The sequence below is a fragment of the Protopterus annectens genome, chromosome 2.part0 (genome assembly GCF_019279795.1).
Source record: "Protopterus annectens isolate FY-2018-M chromosome 2.part0, PAN1.0, whole genome shotgun sequence".
Classification (NCBI taxonomy): domain Eukaryota; kingdom Metazoa; phylum Chordata; order Ceratodontiformes; family Protopteridae; genus Protopterus; species Protopterus annectens.
Genome location: NC_056728.1, coordinates 402,622,910 through 402,646,173, shown reverse-complemented (window position 1 = coordinate 402,646,173; position 23,264 = coordinate 402,622,910).

Here is a 23,264-nt window from a genome sequence, read left to right as displayed (position 1 = left end):
TTACAGATTATTCTCATTTCTCTTGTAAATCAGTGGGATGATATGATTGTTGTCAGAAAATGAGGACATACATTTCAATTACCTAACTCATATCCATCAGGATATGTATGCTGAGACAAACTGTGTCACTTTGTCTAGAAGAGTACAGGGGGACAATGACCTCTTCCTTACTGGATGCTAATGTGTTAGTAATGAGATGTGCCACATAGAAGGACTTTCTGACCACAGTGGCAATGTGGTGGTCAAAAGAGACATTGCTATCAGCCTGTGTACCCAGATCTCTTATAATGCCCTCTTTGTTCAGGGGACTACCATCGATGTGGTAATTCACAGGAACAGGGTTTTTCCAAAGGGGATGACAACACATTTTCTGACATTGTGCTTCAGGCCATGGCTCTGACACCAGTCATTGGTCTCAGTGAGGTCTTTCTGTAGGATGCCAACATCACTTGGGTAGTTAATAACAGCTCCCAACTTGCAAATGTCTGCAAACTTTGTCAGCCAGAGTCCCTTCATGTTTGCATGGACTTCAGAGAAGTTGATACCAAACATGAGAGGACCCATGACAGAACCCTGCGGGACTCCACTTATGACTGCTCAACAGTCTGACTTGGAGTCAGCCAGTTTCACACTGTGAGTTCTATCTGTGACCCAGTTTGCAATCCACCTAGTGATATAGGGGTTGATGCCTAGCTTAGTGAGATTTTGCATGATTTCTGAGTGGGAATGTTATCAAAGGCTTTGGCCAGATCAATGTAGGCTATATGTGCCACCTTGCCTTGATCCACAGCTCAGGTGACTGATTCCAAGAAGTTGACCAGGTTGATTGACCAGGTATGACCTACACTTCACAAATCTAAACTGTGTGGTATCCTGAGTCTTCAGATTCCCATATCCCTGTTTATTAGGTGCATGATGATGCATTCCATAGCTTTGCATAACAGAGTTGTCAGGCTATTGGGGCAGTAGTTCCCAGGGTCTGTAGTCGCTCCTCCTTTGGGGAGAAGGGTAACTGTAGCAGTGTACAATTCAGTAGGAGATAAAACCTGAGGTGAGGCTGTGATTGAACAGGGCACACAGGTGAGGTGCCAGGTCACACTGTAGTTCATGTAGAACACAGCCAGGGATATTGTCAGGTCCCATAGAAGCTGTATTCTTGGCCTTGGACAATGGTGTTTTAACCTATGCAGCAGTAATACTGGATGCCTGGCAGCGTACTGGTATTGCAATTGGTCCTTTGGGGGGAGAGGGGTAAAGTTTGCACTCAATATGTCAGCCAGTATATTAGCAATATGTGTTGGCTCAATCTAGGAGGTACCATTGTCCAGTGGCTCAGAGCAAATCTTAGTATTGCCATGGCAATTCTTTACATAACTGAATAAAACCTTGTGGTTGTCTTTACTATGTGGTCCAATTATGTTTTCACAGCTAGCTTTGTAGTATTTGATGAGGGATCTCAACTTTTAATTGAGGCTGATAAGGTTTTTTTTCCAGTCTTGGGACTTCACCTTATTCCATATAGGTTCATAGGTTTAAATGTAAGTACTAAACTATCTGCCCAAGAGCATCTATAAGCCTAGCCAGAATGTGTTGACTTTCGCCGTGCCCTTAGATTAGTTCCCTGTGCCTTGGTCCAGCAGAGCCATTAATTCCCTGTGCCTCTGTCCAGCAGAGCCATTACAGTGATCCCCGGGGTAAAATTTCTCTTTTCATCCACTCGTTAAGGTTTCTCTTGAAGAGTGTTAGTGAGGGGCTCTGCCTAATTTAGATTGAAATCCTGTTCCAAAGCATGGGGAGTCTCTGGGACAGGAATCTATCCCTCCAACATGTCTTATTTATCGTTGTGGTGAGGTTTAGATCCCTAGAGTGTGTGGCTCTTGGGGATTTGTTTTTTTTTTAGGTGGAGCATGTCCATCAAATCTCAGTTGGACATGGCCTTGTATGTCAGGCAGAGATCACCTCTGAGTAAGCGGTATGCAACCGAGTACAGCTGGAGTTTCTTCAGTCGGGCTGCATAGGGCATATGTTTCATGCCAGTAATATTCTTGGTGTGGTACTTCTGTGGTCTTTCCAGCTGTTGCAGATGTCTTGTAAGGTACATCCCAAATGGGGTGTTGTACTCTATGATGGGTCTGATGAGTGATGAATATCAGTTTCCCCCTTCTGTTGCACAGTTTCTTTATTGCCAGGGACCACCAGATTGGCTTCCTTTTTTTGGAGGTGATGGTCTTGGTTCTATTGGGTATGGCGGTATCCATGCATTTGTGTACGTGTTCATAGTGCATTGTTGTTTGATTCAGCAGTCATGCAACTAGTCTCCATTTGCATGGCTGCTGTGAGGTTAGCCATCTCTGTTTTTAGGAGCCCAAAATTAGCTTTGGAAAGGCTTTTCATGGTGGTTACCTGTACAGCCTGTGAAGGGAGGGTGGGAGGGCTGTGGATTTCTAAAGGTGATTACTTTGTGGTCAGAACTAACAAGGAAGGAGTTGACTATTGGTGTACAGCAACAGTCGCCCATGTTAGTAAGGACCAGGTTGATGTGATGGGCAAGTGCATCGGTACATGAGTAGCTTTCCCAGTTAATAGGTTCATAGGTTCATACTAGGCTATCTGCCCTAGGGCATTTATAAGCCTAGCCAGAGTTGTGTGGCTTTCACCACCCCTTAGGTTGAAGAATACTATACCCATTAGTTTGCCGTGCCTCTGTCCAACAGTGATACAGAGATGATCCCCGGGGTAAACCTACGATCTCCCATCCACTGGTCAAGATTCCTCTTGAACAGAGCCAGCGAGGTGCTCTGTCTCACATGGACCGGGATTCTGTTCCACAGCATAGGGAGTCTCTGGGTGATGAATCTGTCCCTCCAGCACGTCCTATTTATATCCGTGTTGAGGTTTAAGTCTCTTGCTCTTGTGGCTCTGGTGGATTTGGATTTTTTGAGGTGGAGCATGTCCATTAATTCCGGGTTGGACATGGCCTTGTATGTCAGGCACAGGTCACCTCTGAGCAGACGGTATGCGACTGAACAGAGCTGTAATTTCTTCAGTCGGGCAGCATATGGCATATTTTTGAGCCCCTTTATCCTTTTGGTGAGGAACTTTTGGGGTCTTTCCAATTGCTGCAGGTGTCAGGTAAGATACATTCTGAATGGGGCATTGTACTCAATCATTGGTCTGATAAGTGAAGAGTACAGGGGAACAATGACCTCCCTTGATCTGGATGTGAATCCCTTCATAATCAGGTGGGCAATGTAGAAGGTCCTCCTAACCACTTTGGCAATGTGAGTGTCAAAAGAAAGGTTACTGTCAACTTGGGTCCCCAGGTCCCTGATAACCTCTTCTGTGCTTAATGGATTGCCACCTATGTGGTAACTTGGGGTTACCTTGTTTTTACCAAAGGGTATGACTATACATTTGTTGGCGTTTAGCTTAAGGCCATGGCTCTGGCACCAGTTATCCGTTTCTATGAGACCTCTCTGAAGGATATCTGTGTCTGATGGATTTTCAACTATGGCACCCAGTTTGCAGTCATCTGCAAACTTTGTCAGCCACAATCCTCCTATGTTTGCCTGCACTTCTGAAAAGTAGATGCCGAACAAGAGGGGGCCCAGGACTGAGACCTGTGGGACACCGCTTGTGACTGGCTTGGAGTCTGACATGGCACCAGCAACTCTAACCCTGTGGGTTCTGTCCTTGAGCCAGTTTGCAACCCATCTTGTGACATATGGGTTTACATTTAAGCTGGTGAGCTTTTCTATGATACCCGAGTGGGGTGTTGTGTTGAAAGCTTTTGCAAGGTCAAGGTAGGCTGTGTGAACTGCCTTACCCTCATCAATGGCCTTGGTGACTGTTTCAAAAAAGTCGACCAAGTTCAAGAGGCATGATCTGCCCTTGACAAAGCCGAATTGGGTAGGATCCAATGTCTGTAGGTCCCCTATGTCTTTATTTATGAGTTCCATTATGATCCTCTCCATAGCTTTGCAAACCAGGCTTGTTAAGCTTATGGGGCGGTAATTACCAGGGTCCGTAGAAGCACCGCCTTTGTGGAGTGGGACCACAGTTGCCGTACGCCACTCTTTGGGTACGTATCCTGTGGTAAGGCTAAGATTAAACAGCAGCCTTGTGTGTGGGTTTAGTTCCTCATTGAGTTCATGTAGCACACAGCCGGGGACACCATCCAGACCCATTGATGCTGTGTTTTTAGCTTTAGAGAGAGCAGCTCTCACCTGGGCATTTGAGATGATTGGGAGGCTACACTCTGCTGGGATAGATATTTCTCCTTTTGAGGGGGAGACAGGGGAGAAATTTTCACTGAACCTGTCTGCCAGTGTTTGCAATGTCTGTGGGTTCAGTGATTTTTGTATAATTTTGGACTAATTCTGAGCATATCTGGGAGTTTCCACGCAGATTTCTAACATAGCTAAGGAAGGCCTTATGATTGTCTTTTGAGTCCTTGGCGATTTTTCTCTCAAAGTTGGCCTTGGATGATTTTATGAGTGATCGTAGTTTTTTACTAGTATTGATCAGAGATGTCTTCCCTTTTAGGGATTTTGCTCTATCTTGTAGTAGCTTTCTCCTCTTGTTGTAAAGTTTGTTTATGGCTGGGGTCCACCAGATCGGGTGCTTGCCTTTGGTGGAAAGGGTCTTGATTTTATTTGGGATTGCTTGATCCATGCAATCCTGGAGGTGCTCATAGAAAGCATTTGTAAGGGATTCAGCAGCGTAGGTTGTGGTTTCCAATGGCTCAGGGGCCTTGAAGGATACCACCAGTCTTAAGAAGTGTGAAGTTGGCTTTTGAGAAGTTCTTCACTGTGGTCTTTTTTGTTGGGGGTGGGTGCGGGATGTGGATCTCCAGTGAGATTAGTTTATGGTCTGATCTCACCAATGAGGGATATACTTCCGGTGTGGAGCATTTTGTCCCCATGTTTGTGATGATCAGGTCTAGTATATTTTCACCTCTTGTGGGAATGGTGACAAGTTGTTCCATAGCATTTGAGTTTATGAACTCCAGGAACCTTTGGGCTAGGGTATTGGGGCTTGAGTAATGTTCCCAGTCTATGTTTGGGTAGTTGAAGTCACCCAATATGATGGTGTTTGGAGAGACATTTATACTCTCCAGTGTCTTCAGGAAGGCTGTGTGGGGTTCCTGAGTTTGAGAGGGTGGCCTGTAGCATGCTACAAACTGTAGAGCAGTTTTGCCTATGGTTAATTGCACCTGAATGGTCTCTGATGCATCGTGAGTTGCCACCAGCCTGGAGGTGTGGGTATCCTTGATGAATATGGATACACCCCCTCCTTTTGTGGTACGGTCTGGGTTTTGGGGCCGGAACGCATGATATGAGGTAAAACCTGATAGTGCCGGGGTACTCTCGGGAGCCTTGAACCAGGTTTCAGTCACAGCACAACCATCAATGTTCTCCATACTGAGGGGGGCTTCGAGGGCGTGCATCTTGAGATTTAGACTTCTGGCATTGAGCAGCATTACCCTTAGTTTTTTTCCATTATTGTTTTCTAGGGCGATGGGTTTAGAATTTGAGCCTTGTCTAAAAAAGGCACTATGGGGGTGGCAAGAGCCTTTGCCAATATCCGGAAACCCAGGTGCGACAGGTGCAACCCGTCCCTTGCGAAGCAGCGTGGCTTGTCAAGCATGTCATTCCAGGCAGACAGACATTGGATCCCCTTAGAATGACACCAGAAATTAAGCCAATTATTAAAACTGATCATTTTGTCTCTGTATTGTGGCATCATTCTTGGTGAAGGTAGGATACTGCTCAGGGTTAGGGTCATACCAGCCTGGGCTACATAATCTGAGAGCTCCTTTATGTCTCTTTTCATGTAGTCCAGGGAGGTACGTCTCAGGTCATTCACACCGGCATGGACAATGACTGAGTCATACTTGTACTTGCTGTGGAGTGACCTGAGTGCTTGTGTTATGTGGCGGATTCTAGCGCCCGACAGGCAGCTTACTGTGACCCTCTCCTTGTTCAGTCTGGTGAGTGGGACGTCAGTGTGTCTGACTATGGAGTCACCTATGATAAGTGTGTCTGGCATTGTGTTTGGCCTTAAGGGCTGTGACTGATTTGCACACTGACTTTGTGATCTATGTGTTGCTTGTGTTATGTCATGAGGTAGCAGTTGTCTGGGTGTCTGCTTTGGAGGCCTCTGCTGTTTTGGTAGATTTTTGATCAGTGCCTCCGAGTATGTCTTTGTGTGTTTATGTGTTTGATTTGTAGTTGTGATAGTTCTATGTGAGACTGGGTTTATGGTGTGTGTGGTTACCATCTCCTCCTGTCTGGTTTTGCCAGTCCTGAGTTGAGAGAGCTCAGCCTCCAGTTTGGCTATATAGTTGCATCTCTCGCATGTATTTGTGTTTTGTGGGAGGAGGAGAGGGTTGTCTGTGTACATGAGGCAATTGTAACATTGCCTCAATATTCCCAGATTCACCAGCTGAGCAGGAGAGGACGCTAGAAGAAATGAAAAAGTTTGCTGTGTAACTGAGTCAGAAAGGACCTATAGGGAAGTGGGTACTCAAGGGGGTTTTAAGCTAGTGAAGTACTTTGTATAATATAGAAGTGCTTTACCTGACTAAAAATGCTTTAGGAACAAGTGCTGAGCTTTACAGATAGAGAATAGACTATTTAGATTACAAGTAGAGCAGTTCTAAGGGAAAAAATGAAGAGCAGACTTTACGGAGCCAGAAATAGTGTAACCTTGTTTAACCGGCGCTGCCCGATGGTGCTCTAGTGGCAACTCCACGCTAAATGCAGAAACGGCAATAAGTCAGTAGCACAGGCTAGCACACTTTAGTGGGCAGCCAAACAATTAAATTAAACAGCAAACAAACACTTTTCGACTTGAATTAGACTAATTTCGACTAAAATGTACTTTTAAGTGCAGATAATAAAAAATGCAGTAAATAACTATGAAAACAGTTAAAGCTTGCTCTAGGTAAGCAGTAGAAGGTAAAACAAATATAAAAAACAGCAGGATACTTAATCAGGAAAGCAGTCACTATTTTTCAGTTCCCTGTAGCCAGGAAGACTCAACAGGACCACGTCGAGCTGTTGTCTGAGCAATATGGCTTCAAAAAAATGCCAGAGGCAGATTTTAACCAGGGAACTTCAAAAGAGCTAGAAATGATCCAAAATGACCAATTACTACAGCTTCTTGTGTTGAGGTCACTTCCCTCAAGGACAGGTAGGCTATTCAAGGCTCCCCACTCCCACTGGTGAGCTAAGAAACTTCCTTCTATCCAAGTAAGGCAATGGACAACACAGGAACTACAACACAGCCCAGGATACAGCAAGGCCTGTAAACTGGTCTAACTAGTTTAGGAGAGGCAGGAAAACAAGGAATATTTTTTGATTTTTTTGTTTTTAAATAGAAACACACAGAAATGCAGAAAAGGCAATAAGTCAGTAGTACAGGCTAGCACACTTTAGTGGGCAGCCAGACAATTAAATTAAACAGCAAACAAACACTTTTCGACTTGAATTAGACTAATTTCGACTAAAATGTACTTTTAAGTGCAGATAATAAAAATGCAGTAAATAACTATGAAAACAGTTAAAGCTTGCTCTAGGTAAGCAGTAGAAGGTAAAACAAATATAAAAACAGCAGGATACTTAATCAGGAAAGCAGTCGCTTTTTTCAGTTCTCTGTAGCCAGGAAGACTCAATAGGACCACGTGGAGCTGTGTCTGAGCAATATGGCTTCAAAAAAATGCCAGAGGCAGATTTTAACCAGGGAACTTCAAAAGAGCTAGAAATGGTCCAAAATGACCAATTACTACAGCTTCTTGTGTTGAGGTCACTTCCCTCAAGGACAGGTAGGCTATTCAAGGCTCCCCACTCCCACTGGTGAGCTAAGAAACTTCCTTCTATCCAAGTAAGGCAATGGACAACACAGGAACTACAACACAGCCCAGGATACAGCAAGGCCTGTAAACTGGTCTAACTAGTTTAGGAGAGGCAGGAAAACAAGGAATATTTTTTTTGTTTTGTTTTTAAATAGAAACACACAGAAATGCAGAAAAGGCAATAAGACAGTAGTACAGGCTATCACACTTTAGTGGGCAGCCAGACAATTAAATTAAACAGCAAACAAACACTTTTCGACTTGAATTAGACTAATTTCGACTAAAATGTACTTTTAAGTGCAGATAATAAAAAATGCAGTAAATAACTATGAAAACAGTTAAAGCTTGCTCTAGGTAAGCAGTAGAAGGTAAAACAAATATAAAAAACAGCAGGATACTTAATCAGCAAAGCAGTCGCTAATGGTGGGGTAGTTGAAGTCAACCTGTATGAGAGTGTTAGGTTGGACACTAATATTTTCCAGGGTGTATAGGGACATGGATTGTGAGTCTTGGGACATGTGTGGGGACCTATAGCAAGCTAAAACCTGAACCACTGTCTTACCTAATGTTAGCTACACCTGCAGGATCTGTGATGCATAATGTTGGGCTACCACTCTGGAGGTGTGTGCATCCTTTAAGAATATGGAAATGCCACCACCTTTGAAACCTCCATCTAAGTTCTGCAGCCAAAAGGTGTGGAATGAGTTATATGCTGGTAGTGCAGGAGTGCTTCCTGCTGCCTTTAACCAGGTCTCTGTTGCAGCACAGATGTCATTGTTCCTCATTTTTAGGAATACTTTCAGTGAGTGCATCTTCAGATTTAGACTTCTAGGGTGCAGCAGCATGACCATCAGATCGCATGTGTTTCTAGCTGTTATAGCTGTATGTATATTTATGTATACATATTAAATATATATATATATATATATATATATATATATATATATACACACACACATACACACACACAAACACACACATATATATATATATATATATATATATATATATATATATATATATATATATATATATATATATATATATATATATATATATATATATATATATATATGTCTATGCATATATGTAGATATAAATTTAGATGTATCCCTCTCTCTATATATATTATGTATAGATTTGTCAACATATACGCATTTCCATACATATATACATGTATACATAGAGAACCTGACTGATTCTACGGACTCCTTTCCCTACTGTTGAATGACTGTACTAACTGTTATGTTTGGAAAATCAGCACTACTGTATAGAACTCAGATGCTGTAATTGTATATTGCTTTGATCCTAGTTTACAGGGCTCTGGGTTCAAGACTTAGGAGGATTTATTATTTGTTGCAAGGCAGAACAGTTTCTGCTGGGGAGGGAGGGATAAGGTCAATATTTAAAAGAGCGCCCTAGTTTGGGCCCATTGACCCCCATTTTGACAGCCTTTGGACAGATTTGTTGCAGTAAGAAGTTCAGAGTATGGGTCTGATGTCTGACTCACTATATATATATATATATATATATATATATATATATATATATATATATATATATTCATATATGGGTATATATTTATATATTAAATCAACAAGCAGCACAGGAGCAAACCAAGGTTGTGAAAGTCAGTCCTCATCAAAAAAGTCACCAAAAGCAGAATAACAGGCTTTACAAAAATCCAATAAATGGCAATGTAGAGTATGTATAAGCAAATCAATTTACTCAGAGAACAAACTGGCAAGCGCTTTCACCCGACAGGGCTTCTTCAGACCAAATATTTCTTACTTAGAATAACACTGTAATATATATACACCTGTTAAACATTACATATTACAGTGTTATTCTAAGTAAGATGTATTTGGTCTGAAGAAGCTCTGTCGGGTAAAAGCACTTGCCGGTTTGTTCTCTGAATAAATCGATTTGCTTATACATACTCTACATTGCCATTTATTGGATTTTTGTGAAGCCTGTTATTCTGCTTTTGGTGACTTTTTTGATGAGGACTGCCTTTCACAGCCTTGGTTTGCTCCTGTGCTGCTTGCTGATTTATTATATCCTTTGCCTTTGTACAAGGAGCATTTGTTCCCTGATAACATTCGTTCTGTTTATATATATAATATATATATATATTTATATATATATATATATATATATATATATATATATATATATATATATATGCGTGTGTGTGTGTATATTTTTATATGTATATCGCTACATATATTATGTATTAATGTTTATATATATATATATATATATATATATATATATATATATATATATATATATACACACATCTCCATACACATATATATTTATATACTGTTGAAGGACAGTATTAAAAAGCATCAGCTGTGCCTACAGCTCAGATGGCTTAGTGGTAAATTGCTGTGGCTATGATGTGCAGAGTCTTGGGTTCAAGACTTGCAAGGGCTGATTATTTTATTGCTGGGAAGAACAAGGGCTGTTGGATACAGAGTGATTAAGATGCTTTTAAGCAGTTGTAAGGGGTTTGAGTGGATTTGTGCAGCAGTAAGCAAAGCTAACTTCTGGTTAACTATGCTTACAGACAGCCTTAAAAGTGCTTAATCTGTGTAGGCATTGCTTAGCACCATGCAAACAGGCTTACTCCCACTTACTACTGCTTACTCTCGCTTACCCCCGTGCTAATTTCTTTAAAAAGAAAAGAAAAAAGGGGTGATAGGAAGGTGGTGAAGAAGGGGTCATGAAGAGGGAAAAACAATATGAAAGATAGCTAGGGATGTGCAGGATGGGTGTAGGGAAGGTCCATAGCTGTCCATTTCTAATACAGCAACAGCTGTATATATACTGAATTTGGAGGTAAATTTGGACACTCAAACCCCTGACAGAGGGGTGAGGACAACAATAATGTGTTGTGAAGCCAGTTAGACCAGATTACATGTGGCCATTGGACACATGTGCAAAATGGACAGCTATGTATGGGGCGACATTTTTTTTTTTGGGAGCAGATTGCCCTTTTTTTAAGGTGAGAGTGGGATGTTGGGGAAGGATAGCAGGTATATTTGGGGAGGTAGGTTGGGTAGGAAGACAGACAAGACAGACAAGACAGCATACAGGAGCAGTATATGACATGTGAGGGGTACACACCTTGAACGGGGAGGGGTGTTTGGTAATCGGAAGCCCACGAGCCCCCAAATGGAAACAATGGGACTGAGGTCCCCACCCATGGACAGTCACCACTGCACCTTCATGGCCCTGAAGGTGGCTGTGCTCTGGCCTGAGCAGGAGGGGCAGGCTGACCTTCTAAATGTACCATGCAACCCTCAAGCTGGCATAGCAGATCTCCCAATTCTTTGCGGAGCTCACTACGCACCAGACCCTGGACCTGGCTTCGAGTGATAGGCTCCTGCCTGCACCCAGGGGGGACAAGCCCCATCCCCTGAGGCAGTTCCACTGAAGGTGGTGCAGGATCAGTGGATGAGGGGGTCCTGGGGTGGGTCTCAGACATGCTGGGGCCCGGTGCCATGGCCAGATGAGGTGGGAGAGGCAGATCCGCTGGGATCGGCCTTCCCAAACATGCTATGGTGCTGCAATTTTAGAACATATGTTGGTTAGTCATGAAAAACACATTCCAGAATTAGTTATAACAGCATGCATGAGTATTCCCATTAACCCAAATCAACAGATTTGGAACATTTGCATAGCAAACAGAACACATGCATATATGGAACCACAGTGGGCATTACACCTGCATGCAGGTTATATTGATATCAACAGGCCACCAGTGATAGTATTTGAACAGGGAACATTAACTGGAAAAGATTTCAGTATTTGTAGAACAATAGGACACATATCCCAACTTTAGCTTTGGTGAAAAACATACCCATTCATTTACGTGTTTAGATTATTGGTGAAGATAAGGTAGAGGAGAGAGAGAGAGAGAGATGTCAATTAACAAATGTAGATTCTTGCAGTGATCACAGCTTTAAAGATCATTGCTCTAATCATTACTCTACAGGTATTATTACAGCAACCTATGGCCTTGGGTTGGGCCGTGGTATGTTTGTACACAGTGTATAATTACAGCCTTCTTGTAGCTAATTTATATCTTTTCTTACCTGGCAGAACTGTAGAGGAGATTTCTGCTAACATTACCTGACTGTTTCTACCCATATTCACATGCCTTCTTATGGCGATAGCTACCCGGGGCTCCTAAAAAAGTGGCAGGTTCTGAACCTACAATTAAGCATCGATAACATGCTTGTGATTAATGACTTTTTTTCTTCAGAAGAAGAGACTTTAGCGAGTGAGATCAATAACCTCACACTTCACCTTACAGATTCATACAAGGGTGAAGCTTATACCCAACTTATGGATGATTTATTATTAAATGTTTCTCTCTATGAGAGAAAACTTGGAAAAGAAAAGACGAAAAAACTTTGTAGAGACTTTGCTGATTTTTGGGCCAAAAATTTATTTTCCTGGCCCAGGACTGCTCAGCCAATGGGTGTGTCTGACAGCTCGTTGGAGGCAGAGCAACGGACTAGTGCAAAGAGCTCTGTTAATGGAGGCAACATGTTTGTAGAAATACAGCGTTCATTCAGCGATGCTGCCAACAACTAAAGCATTGCTAAATTAAATCATAATATAATTAGTAATCTGAGTAAGGTGCTTGAAATGACTCAACAACTCCTACATTCAAAAAGTGAAGGTAATGGACATTCCAACTCATGGCATTCTTCTGGGATAGCTGTCAACAGCACCAATTGCAATACCAGCTGTAATTTGGACACAGCACTGCTAGCAACAGTATCGTTGAGCCAGCAGGACCTAGATGTTGAACTGTCTGTGTTATTGAGCTCTAAAGGACAAGACCCACTTTGTGGGTCGATGGAATTAGTGGAGCGTGGAAAATGGGTCTCCATGTCTCTAGATAATCAGAACAAACTTTTTCTTAATGTAAGTAATGAAAATGCTGCTAATACAGTAAATATTATTGATAATGCCAGTTTATGTGAAGATTTAAATGTTGTTCTATATGATAAACCCATTGAAAATTGTAATGCTTCCTTAACATCTAGCAATGAACAGGATAGTAATATGGGCATTTCAGATAAAGAACCTGTTGTCAGACCCAAGGTGGTGACAATAGTTAACAACGGCTATAATGCTTTTTAAAAAAATAAACAGGGTGTAGATAACTCCGCCATTTGACTTTTTTGGGAGAAGGCCCTACCCATAAGGCAGGATATATGGATGGGGAGGTCTTGGAGCCACAGGAGACGAGGAAGGGTACAATCCAACCCCTCAGTTTACAAGGGTCCAACCACATGCAACCACAAGTGAATAACTTGATTTTTGATTTGTCTTCTGTGAATTTGACTACAGAACAGATTTCTATATTAAATAAAGGTTTATTATTTGTACCAGCAAACAAGCTGAATCTAGTTGATACCATTCTAGAATTAAATATGTTTGCTAGGAACATTATGCTTAAAACTATTTTTGTGAATGGGGATGTGAATACTACAAATGTATGTGATTTCAAAAAACCTAGCTGTTAAATACCTAACAATTCTCCTGTTATGGAGGCATTTATAAAGATGTGTGAGGATGAACTGAGAAAATCAGTTAATGAGAGATCTAAAAACTGTTTTTACAATCTTACTATGAAGGAGAGTGAAGCATTAGGAGCACTGACTAAGGCTGAGCATTTGGTTATTAGGCCTGCTGACAAGGGGGGGTGGGATAGTAATCTTTGACACCATGGAATGGTATTTTAAGAAAATGCGTGAGATGTTATATGATGGTAAAGTTTATGCTATGTTACAGAAATTTCAGGTGAATGGTATTATAGATAGGTTAATCTTCTACATATATGATTTAGTGACAACTGATCAAACTGACTATTCACTTTATACATATTTTCTGTACAGCATCCCACCATACCAGTTATATATGGCCTACCCAAAGTTCATAAAGATCTGTTGAATCCCCCTCTCCAACCCATTGTATCGGGCAGAGGATGGCTCACTGAGCCTATGTCTATATATGTGGAGAAACAGATCAGAAATGTGTTGAATACTGTAGAGACTGTATTGAGGGATAGTAAACAGCTTTTAGAGCAACTGTATGCCTGGGCCAGTTCTAGGAATGATACTGAAATCTGCAATGTAGTCTTTGTAAGGCTGGATGTGAATTCCTTATTCACAGTGATCCACAATGATGAGGGAATTGAGAATGTCAGGCAGTTATAAAGAGAGTACTTTCTCTACTACTAAGGTTAATATGATCTGTTCCCTATTGTATTTGATCTTAGAAAATAACATATTTCTCTTTGAGAATGAATTTTTCCTCCAGAAAGTGGGGGTTGCTATGGGTACAGCGTGTGCGAATACATATGCCAATATTGTGCTGGCCCATTGGGAAAAAGAGATGGTCTTTTGCTTTGATATGTTTAAGCAACATGCCACTTTTTATAAATGTTTTGTTGATGACATCTTTTTTACATGGCATGTCAATGAGACACAGTTAGAGAGCTTTGTGAGCTTTTTAGGCAGCACCACCTCCTATCTCTCTTTTTCTCTACAGTATTCCCAAGCTAAGATTGATTTCTTGAACATTAATGTGAACAAGAATATGTTTGGTAATATTTCAACTAGGTTACATGGAAAAAGCTGTAGGAAAAACAACATTCTTCATCTTTCTAGCATGCACCCCATGCACATAACTAGGAATATAGTTAAAAATCAAGTATTATGTTGTTAGAGATTACATACTGATGAGGGAGACCTCGAAGAGGAGCTAGATGGTCTATGTGTAGATCTTATGAATAGGGGCTATAAAGTTTATGAGACTGATAAAGCTATGGAAGATGTGAGTTCTCTTGAACATAATAAAACTAGACCCTATATTTCTGAAGAGCCCCCTATCAATGTACATGATGAAGGGAGTAAGGGTACCGAGATGGTGAATAGGCTGCGTCTAACTTTTTCTAATGATGTTAACAGGATCTGTGAGATAGTAAAAAAGAATTGGCCTATTTTATTAACAGACCCCAAATTATCAGGGTTGTAGAGTCCACTCCCAGATTTAGCTTTAAGAATAGTATTGAAGCAACGTCTATGTTATAAAAACAACAGAACAAGTGAATGATTCATCTCACAGTGTAAAGGAATGTATGCTTGCAGAGCTTGTAAGATTTGCTGTAATATATGGTCAGCCTGTATGGTTATGCATCCGGTATCCTCAAAATCAATAGAATTTTCTTTCTGTGCAGACTGTTGCACTAAGAACATAATATATTTGGCCAAGTGTAATTTATTTAGTACATTTTATATAGGCAAAAACGAATCGTATGTTGAAGGAGATGGTCATGGAACATTTAAATGACATACGTAATAATAAATTAACAAATGCACTGGCAAAACATGTATCTGATTGTGGTATTTACCATAATTTTAAGTTTTTATTTCTAAAAAAATTAATGAGAGCTTAAGAGAAGGAGATTTACACAATGAAACTGAATACACTGATGTATTATTACTTTCAAGGCTTATGTTCCACCTGGCTTGAACAGTGCTGTTTCTTTAAAACCTCTCAAGAAAAAGAGGTTTGCCACATTAAATTTTATTGTGCATTTTTATTGGCTGTTACTTGTATTTAAACTGCTAGTTTGTAAAAGATTTTTATTAAGGTCTGAAGAAGAGGGCAACCTCGAAAGCGCTTACCTAATTCGTTACGTTATTGGTAATAAAAGTGTGTTTTTACTCTCCAGCCATTACGCCTTTTTATTCTACATTACTTACTTTTTGGGTTTGTTGGTTCCACCACTTTCTTTTTATTGCCCACATGAATATGCAGGATGCACTGCTGTCTTAGATGGCCACAGAATGCTCCGTGCAAGAATAACACTATTCTTGCATGGAGCTTAATGAATCACAGGGATTATATATTTGTACATAATAGTAAGACATAGTAATAAAAAATGCTCTTGAATACACTTAATACATATTAGGAATAGTATATAGTTGCAGTGTTTAAACAATGCTACAGTTTCAGTACTGAGTTGGTTCAACAGAATATTAATGACAGCACTTGTTACGGTTGTAGTACTACTTGTTAATATTATCCTGGAGTGTGACAGAGGCATAGCCAGCAGTTAAGGAGGCACTGCTCCAGTTTCAGTTTGGAAGGTGTGTGGATCTTCAGTGAGTCTAATAGGGAATGGGATGGGTTCCAAGCCTTGGATACTGGTTAGAATACATGGCATCTGTAGTGATTTTACTGGACATTTGAACCATGAGGAGATGTTAATCACTAGAATGGAGTTGCCAGTTGAGGGTAAACCTTTGTAGCAAACTGCTAAGGGCAGGGTACCTTTCAGGATGATGCACTACAATGTGGTTGAGAGAAGGAGTGAGGTAGTGGGGTAGCTCTAACTAGTTGAAGTGTTTAAGGACAATGTGGTGATGAGAAGAATAAACTTTACTGCAAGTGAAATTTGGCTATTTTGTTGCAACACTGCTCATGTTTGCTGTGCTGTGTGGCATGAATGTTGGTGAAAATTGGTGAGACATACAGGAGTGTGGGAAGAAGAAGGAGAAGGTGAGCATTGTCCTATATTTTGACTGAGATAATGGTTAACTCATGTTTATTTAATAGATTGTTGAATATGTAAGTCAAATTTCAAGTTGCTGTCAACAGTTATGGACTTAGGTGTGAAAATGATTGATTTTTCCTTCTTTGGATTCTGGATGAAGTCAGATTTACCTAGACATGTTTTGATGGAGATGAAGGAATCCTGAGTGAATTATCGAAGCTATATACGATTCCAGTCTGAGCACAAAAGAACAGAATCATCAATATATTTGATTAGGTTGGCATATTAAACAGTGGTGTGCAAATTGTTTATACATATGTTGAAAAAGAGGGTAACAAGTATAGATCATTTGGGTATGTTAACAGATACTGGTAAGAAGGTGAAGTACTCTTTCTGCCATTTAGTAGCTTGTGTTCTGTCTGGCATCTAGCTTTGGGACAAAGAGAAGATGGGATAGGTCTAAAGATGCTGGGATAAACACTAGGTTATCATGGGTAGCTGTATCAGAAGATTTTGATAAGTCTATGAATACTGCAGATACAATATTGTTTATGTTGCATTTTTAATTGATGGTGTTTTATGAAGTTATGAATGCTGTGTTAGTGATGTGGTTTGGTCTAAAAACACGCGGGATAGGAGAGAACAGATTTTAATGGTGTGTTTAAGTAGTTGACTTTATATGCACTTCTCAAGGAATTTAGATGAGGGGGAAAGTATGGCTAAGGACCTGTAGTTGGAGAGTTCAGTGATGTTGCCTCCTTTGTGAAATGGCATGATATAAGATTTATTCCAGAATAGGTCAGGAACATGGTCAAATCTGGCCTAGTTTTGCAATAATCACAGATTTGTATTTAATTTAAAACATTTATGACATATTTTCCAGCAAAAAATACTGACAGACATTTCTAAACAAAATAAAATAGTTTCACACTGAAAACAGATTTTAGCATGAGTAACAGTAACAGTAAACTTCTCTTCCCTAGAAATTTATATTTATTGAAAATGCATCTGGCAAACCATTGACTACAAGAGACATGATGGGATTCAAAATCAATAGCATATAGTGAAGCTCTAATTATTGGATATGTAAAGGGAGCAGGAATTCAAAAGACAAATGTGTAATACATTTGCTAACAACTTTGGACAGCCCACCTGACACAAGTATCCCATTTCCAGATCATCCCAAAAGTATGTCTGGTGAAGTCACTTGGTCAGAATCACAAAGAAGGCATATGAAAACTGAGGGAGGAAAACCTTATACTACAGAAATCAGCTCTTTAACAGCTCATAGCCTTACTCACCTGTACTAAGTGCTATACAAACTGCTGCATCCCAAATACATTGCAGTCCATATCCATGTGCCTGCAGAAAACATGCTAAATTAAAAATGTATTCAGAGTTAAAAGATTTCATGCTGTTAAGTTTACTAATAGATAAATATTAGCACAATATCTATATTCAACAGAAGTAAACTAAAGAAAACATCAAAATAACATGGCTTATATGATAATTCTCCTGTTTACTACAATAAATTATCTTTCTGTACACCGGTTGGCAGTCTAGGGAACCATTAAAGAGCCTAGCCCAAATTTCCAGTTGCCCTACCAGTCTGTCTGGTTAAGGGACTTGCTCAAGGAAAGGACATGCATATGAGGCAAAAACAGAGATGATCTTCAAAACTGGAGATACGCAGGCTGGTAGTTGGTGTGGAGGATTATGTGTACTGCTACCTGCGCTTAATGTGCAGGGTTTGCTCTGCCAAGTCATTGAATTAGACAGGGATATTACATACACACACACACACACACACACACACACACACACACACACACACACACACACACACACACATGCACACCTTCTCTCTCCTTCTACCTGCATGCTACTATTCAGTCAATGCAACGATTTCAAGAAATGTTCCGCCTCTGCATGCTATTCAGCAAAAGATACTGGTATTCAGACAAAAAAAAGACCAAGATGTCTTTTTTAAAAAGAGACCACTGTGGTATACAAGACATCTACCACAAAAACACCATGCTTCTGATTTGAGTTTTGGGAAGTCTTGCTCTTCGACTCAAAATTCAGCCATTGAGTAAGTAAGATGAAGTTCAATGCAATAAGTTTCTAAGCAGTGAAACAAGTATTTCATGTTAGTAGTTGGTATGTTTGAATAATTTATGGTTCTGCCCTCTCAGCCAGCACCAGGCCTTAGGCAGCTGACTAGGTCACCTTGTGCTGGATCTGGTCCTGTTCTTGAAAGAGGGGACATAAGATTCTTGGATAGATCTATTTCTAAGAATATAGACTGGATAAGCTATGGCATCAGCAGCAATTTGTGATAGTTGTAAGTTTTCAATAGCTAATGTGGTAGGTTAAGTTTGAAGATGTACTTCTTTATGGTATATATATATGAGGAATACAGCTAAGGAAGAAAACACTGGAATTTCTGATGGACTGAAAAGTGTTTTGTTGTGCATTGCTGTTGTTATTGTAATGGAATTATGGTATTTATAAAGTGGGGGTTGAATAGAGTGGCAGTATTGTCTACATCCATAGTAAGACATATGTTGAGTAGTTAACATCTACTAAAGGTTAAGAATTTTTTGATGGTGCCCTAGAACACTTTTGAAGTTTTATGGTGAATGCTTTGTGAGCATACATTTGTAATTTTTTTGGTAAAATTACAGAGGTCTAAAGTTTAGATGTTCTTGCAGAGTTTGATTATGTTCCCAGATTTTCCAGGCCTTATCCCTTTTATGCATGAGTATTTTGGTGTCAAAGCTCAACCAAGGAGCAGTTTTATATTTGACTTTTTTCATTTAACTGGAGTTTGAATATTTGGTACATCAAGGAAAGTTGTATTAAACAGAAAGGCAATATAATCTAAATGTAGGGCTCTGAATAGATTCCAATTGATTACTTTTAGTGTGGATATGAATATTTTGGGATTAAAGTTGGTTAGATTACATGCTTCAACAAAGTGCTATTTTTTGTATAGATTTGGATTTGTTTTTTGTGGTAGGGAAGTCATTACTGAGGGACAGCCAATCTATGTTTGTTTGCCCAAGAATAATTGTTTTATACAGGATGCTACATGTTACCCAGGAAAGAATATCTCCCATTGTTGAGATGCTGTCACCTGGTTGGATGTATAAAGAAATGATCCATGCATTGTTCTGTGTCTTTAGTTTAAGAAGGGAAATGAGGATTTCAGTATTCCTGAAAGCTGATGGATTCATACCTCTCAACGGTACAGATATTTGCAGAATGTCTAGATTTCTGCCTCATATTCTTAATCTGGTCTCCATAAAAGTTGTGGTTTTCTGGTAAATCACTGACAATTGAAGTCATTAGATAATGACACGCATTTAAGTCCCAGACTTCATATCCTTCAGAAAATGCATAATAACATAAATCCTATTATTCTAGCAACTTTCTAAATTTCTAAAATCTGTCCCTATTTTTGGGCTTTTGTATCCACACTATTTTAGGTTTTGTCCAGATTCGTTGTACTAGGTGGTTGAGAGGTATGAGTGGATTGTGAGGATGTAGAGAGGGAGTTTGCAGGTACTGTAGAACAGTATGGCACTGCTCTCTCCTTTCTTTTCTATATGATTGTGTCTACAGATGCTGTTGAGGGAGGGGGTATGTCTGGCTTCAGCTAGTTTTCAGATATGGAAAGATTGTTAGTGAGTGAATGGTTACCCATGCATGTAGTTCAGTTATTTTGTTAGTAATGCTTCTGATATTAATATGGAGAAACTTGAGCTCTGAATGGGTAGGACATATATTATGTGGGATGAGAAGTGGAGATGGGAAGGGGATAGCGTAATATTTGGTTAGTTTGGGTGGTCCTAAGTTGGGGTGAATGCCTGCAAAGAGCTGGAGTTGGATTAATGAGAACCTATAGGGGAACAGCCTTTCTGTTTTAATTTTGCTTTAATGAAAAACTTACTTTGTAGAGGTGAGAGTCCTGCACTGGAGTACTTAAAGAGGTGAATCTAGGAGGTGTTACACAGACATGGAAATATATGTGTGAAAAAGTCAGTATGATTGGCGAGAGGTCTGAGGAAATATGTAGAAGGAATGAGCACATGCTATGAGGAGAACTATGAACAATACATGATGTCCGAAACATTGTATATGACAGTAGTGCATACCAGGTACTGGGCACGGTGACAGGTTTGAATAAGGATTACTGCGAAAATTCAATAAAGGTGTTTAAAAAAAAAGGATTACTGCATAATAGCTTTTATAGAGCAGATGGGTAATGAGCAAGTTATAAAATATGAAAGTAGGAGTGCTGTTTATAAGGAGTAATAGACAGTATAAATACAGTGGTAGAATTAGAGATGTGTGTGTGTGTGTGTGTGTGTGTGTGTGTGTGTGTGTGTGTGTGTGTGTGTGTGTGTGTGTGTGTGTGTGTAGATGGTAAGTAATTCAGGGTGATGCAGAGGAATAGAAATGGAACAGTGAGGAAAGACTGACAGGATAAGGAGGAATAGGGATAGAATAGGGTTGGATAACTGGATCACTGTCAGTATAAGGAGGAATAGTAAAAGGGATAGGGATATAATAGGGTCAAAATATGGATCAAAGACTGCCAGAATAGGTTGCTTATAGGGAAGCAGTGGTGAACATATAGGACTGTGGATAGTGGTTGTAAGTAGGTAGTACTAAAGTGACAAAATAGAATGGTATTGGAAGCAAAGGTAAAGTGATATTCATGGATTACAGTGACACAGATTAAGGATGAGGTATAGTAAATATTTGGAGAGAAGTAATGATATATACAGTAGAAAAGCAGATGTAGATGAATGTTGGATGTGCTAAATATAGAGTTTTGAAACTGGATAGACATTGGTGGGGTAGTGTGATGGAGAAAAAAGGATGGGCAGTAAGAAGGGCTGCAACAATGTTAGTTCAATTATTCAGAAAGGAAGGGATGGGTTAATAAAGCAGGAAGAAAGAGAGAAGGAGAGAGCATGAGGGTGGAGGAGATTTAAGAAAAGTATAAGATGGCTCAGTATTCACTATATGTGGTGCTGGGGAAGGTATAAATAGGTTGTCGTTGCATGGGAAAATCTTAAATTTACCCCAAATCTGGCACCTATGTCTCTGTTAGAGAGAGGAAGCTTGAAAATCACTCATGCATAAGTTTATATACCCCTGACAAAATCTAAGGAACCAATAGCTCTCTAATATTTCTGGGAAACGTAGCTAGGCTTAAAAAGGTCCTTTAGGGTCATTACTCTAGTATTGTCCTATGATCTTATATGAAAGAGGTGCTGCTAGTTTCCTGTATAGGATATGAGGTAATTGTTAGAGATGGGTGGGGGAGGGTAGAGGTAGTATATAAGTAGAGTACAAGGGAGAAGGTGGGAAATGTGGATAAGGTAGGGGAGTGTAGTGAGCATGAGTGTTGCAATGGTAAGTGAAGTGGATACTAACCATCATGACCTAGATCTGCTGAGAAACAATCAGTAAAAAAGGTGAATACTGCAGAGAAGGGTCATAGGAAGGCTAATATTGAATGGAAAAAGAGGTATTAAAAGTTGAAATCATTATTATAAAGTGCAAGGAAGACATGTCAAAGTATTAAACTAATATAGTCATCGTTTGCTTTCTGTTTCCCCAAAATACAAGGTTTCTACTGGCAATCTAAGGAGATAGTGCATAAGGTAGGGGGGTTGCCTCCACTGAATTTGCAGGGTTAGTTCCAAAACACTGCAGCTTAATATACTTCATCATGCCACAGATATAGGTCCAAATCAGTTACAGCATCTTGCAAGAGATATCTATTTATGGACAGAAATAGATGAAAGCTGGTAAGAGATTGTATGTAAGAATGTTTTAAAGATGCAGGATTGCTGCTGAAATGTGAAATGTGTGGTAGCTTAATTGCAGAGTGCTTCCATACCAGTAGGAGGCGATTGGTGCTGGTGGGCTCAGTGTGAAGAAGAGAGAAGTTGTGAGCTATGACAGAGGCATGTGCTTTAGAGAGCCATTCTGCCTTTAAAATGTTTTTAAAAATAGAAAATAAAAACATTTCTTTACAAAATAACTGCTTAAAATAGATCAGAGATGTAGTTCTGCAACCTGTGGAAAGTTGCTATACAGTCTTGACATTTATACTGTAGCAGTATAAGTATCTGAACTTACCTAGGGGTTTTGGATGCTCACAAGGGAATGTGGAAAGAAGTGGAAGAGTAGAAATTGTGGAAGTAAGCATGCAGGATGCTGTGCCTGTACATAATACTGTAAAGGAGTACATTAAATCACATTTGTTACAATTATTTGCTATAGGGCACTTAATCCAGGAGGAAGTTTTGCCACAGGAATATGTCTTCCCACATATGATGTTGACATACATTACCACTGTTGAAGTACCTGGACAGCTATGGTATGTGTGGTGTATGTAATTAAAATATTCTGCCTTCCTTTCAGCTGTGCATGAAAGCTCTCTCTTATGAAAGGGGAATGCTAGCATGGGCAAACCAATAGCAATAAAACATGATTGTGCACTGGTCAGCTAGGATTTGAGATTACAGGTTTCCTAAACATTTTAGACTGAGTTGCATTCACATTGCATCCCATAAAATCTGTACAGCTGTTTGGTGGCTGACATGATGAATTGCTTGAGATTTGTCCACAGTTTTTTGTTAGGTCTAGGTAGACAAGACTCAAAATATTTTCATTGTGGATACAACCATGCCGTTTGCTACTTGCAGTGCAGATAGTCTTGCAAGATGGACTCTAGGGAGTGCTACCGGCAGTGATGAAGGTGAGTTTATGTTGTTTATTATTTGATACCTC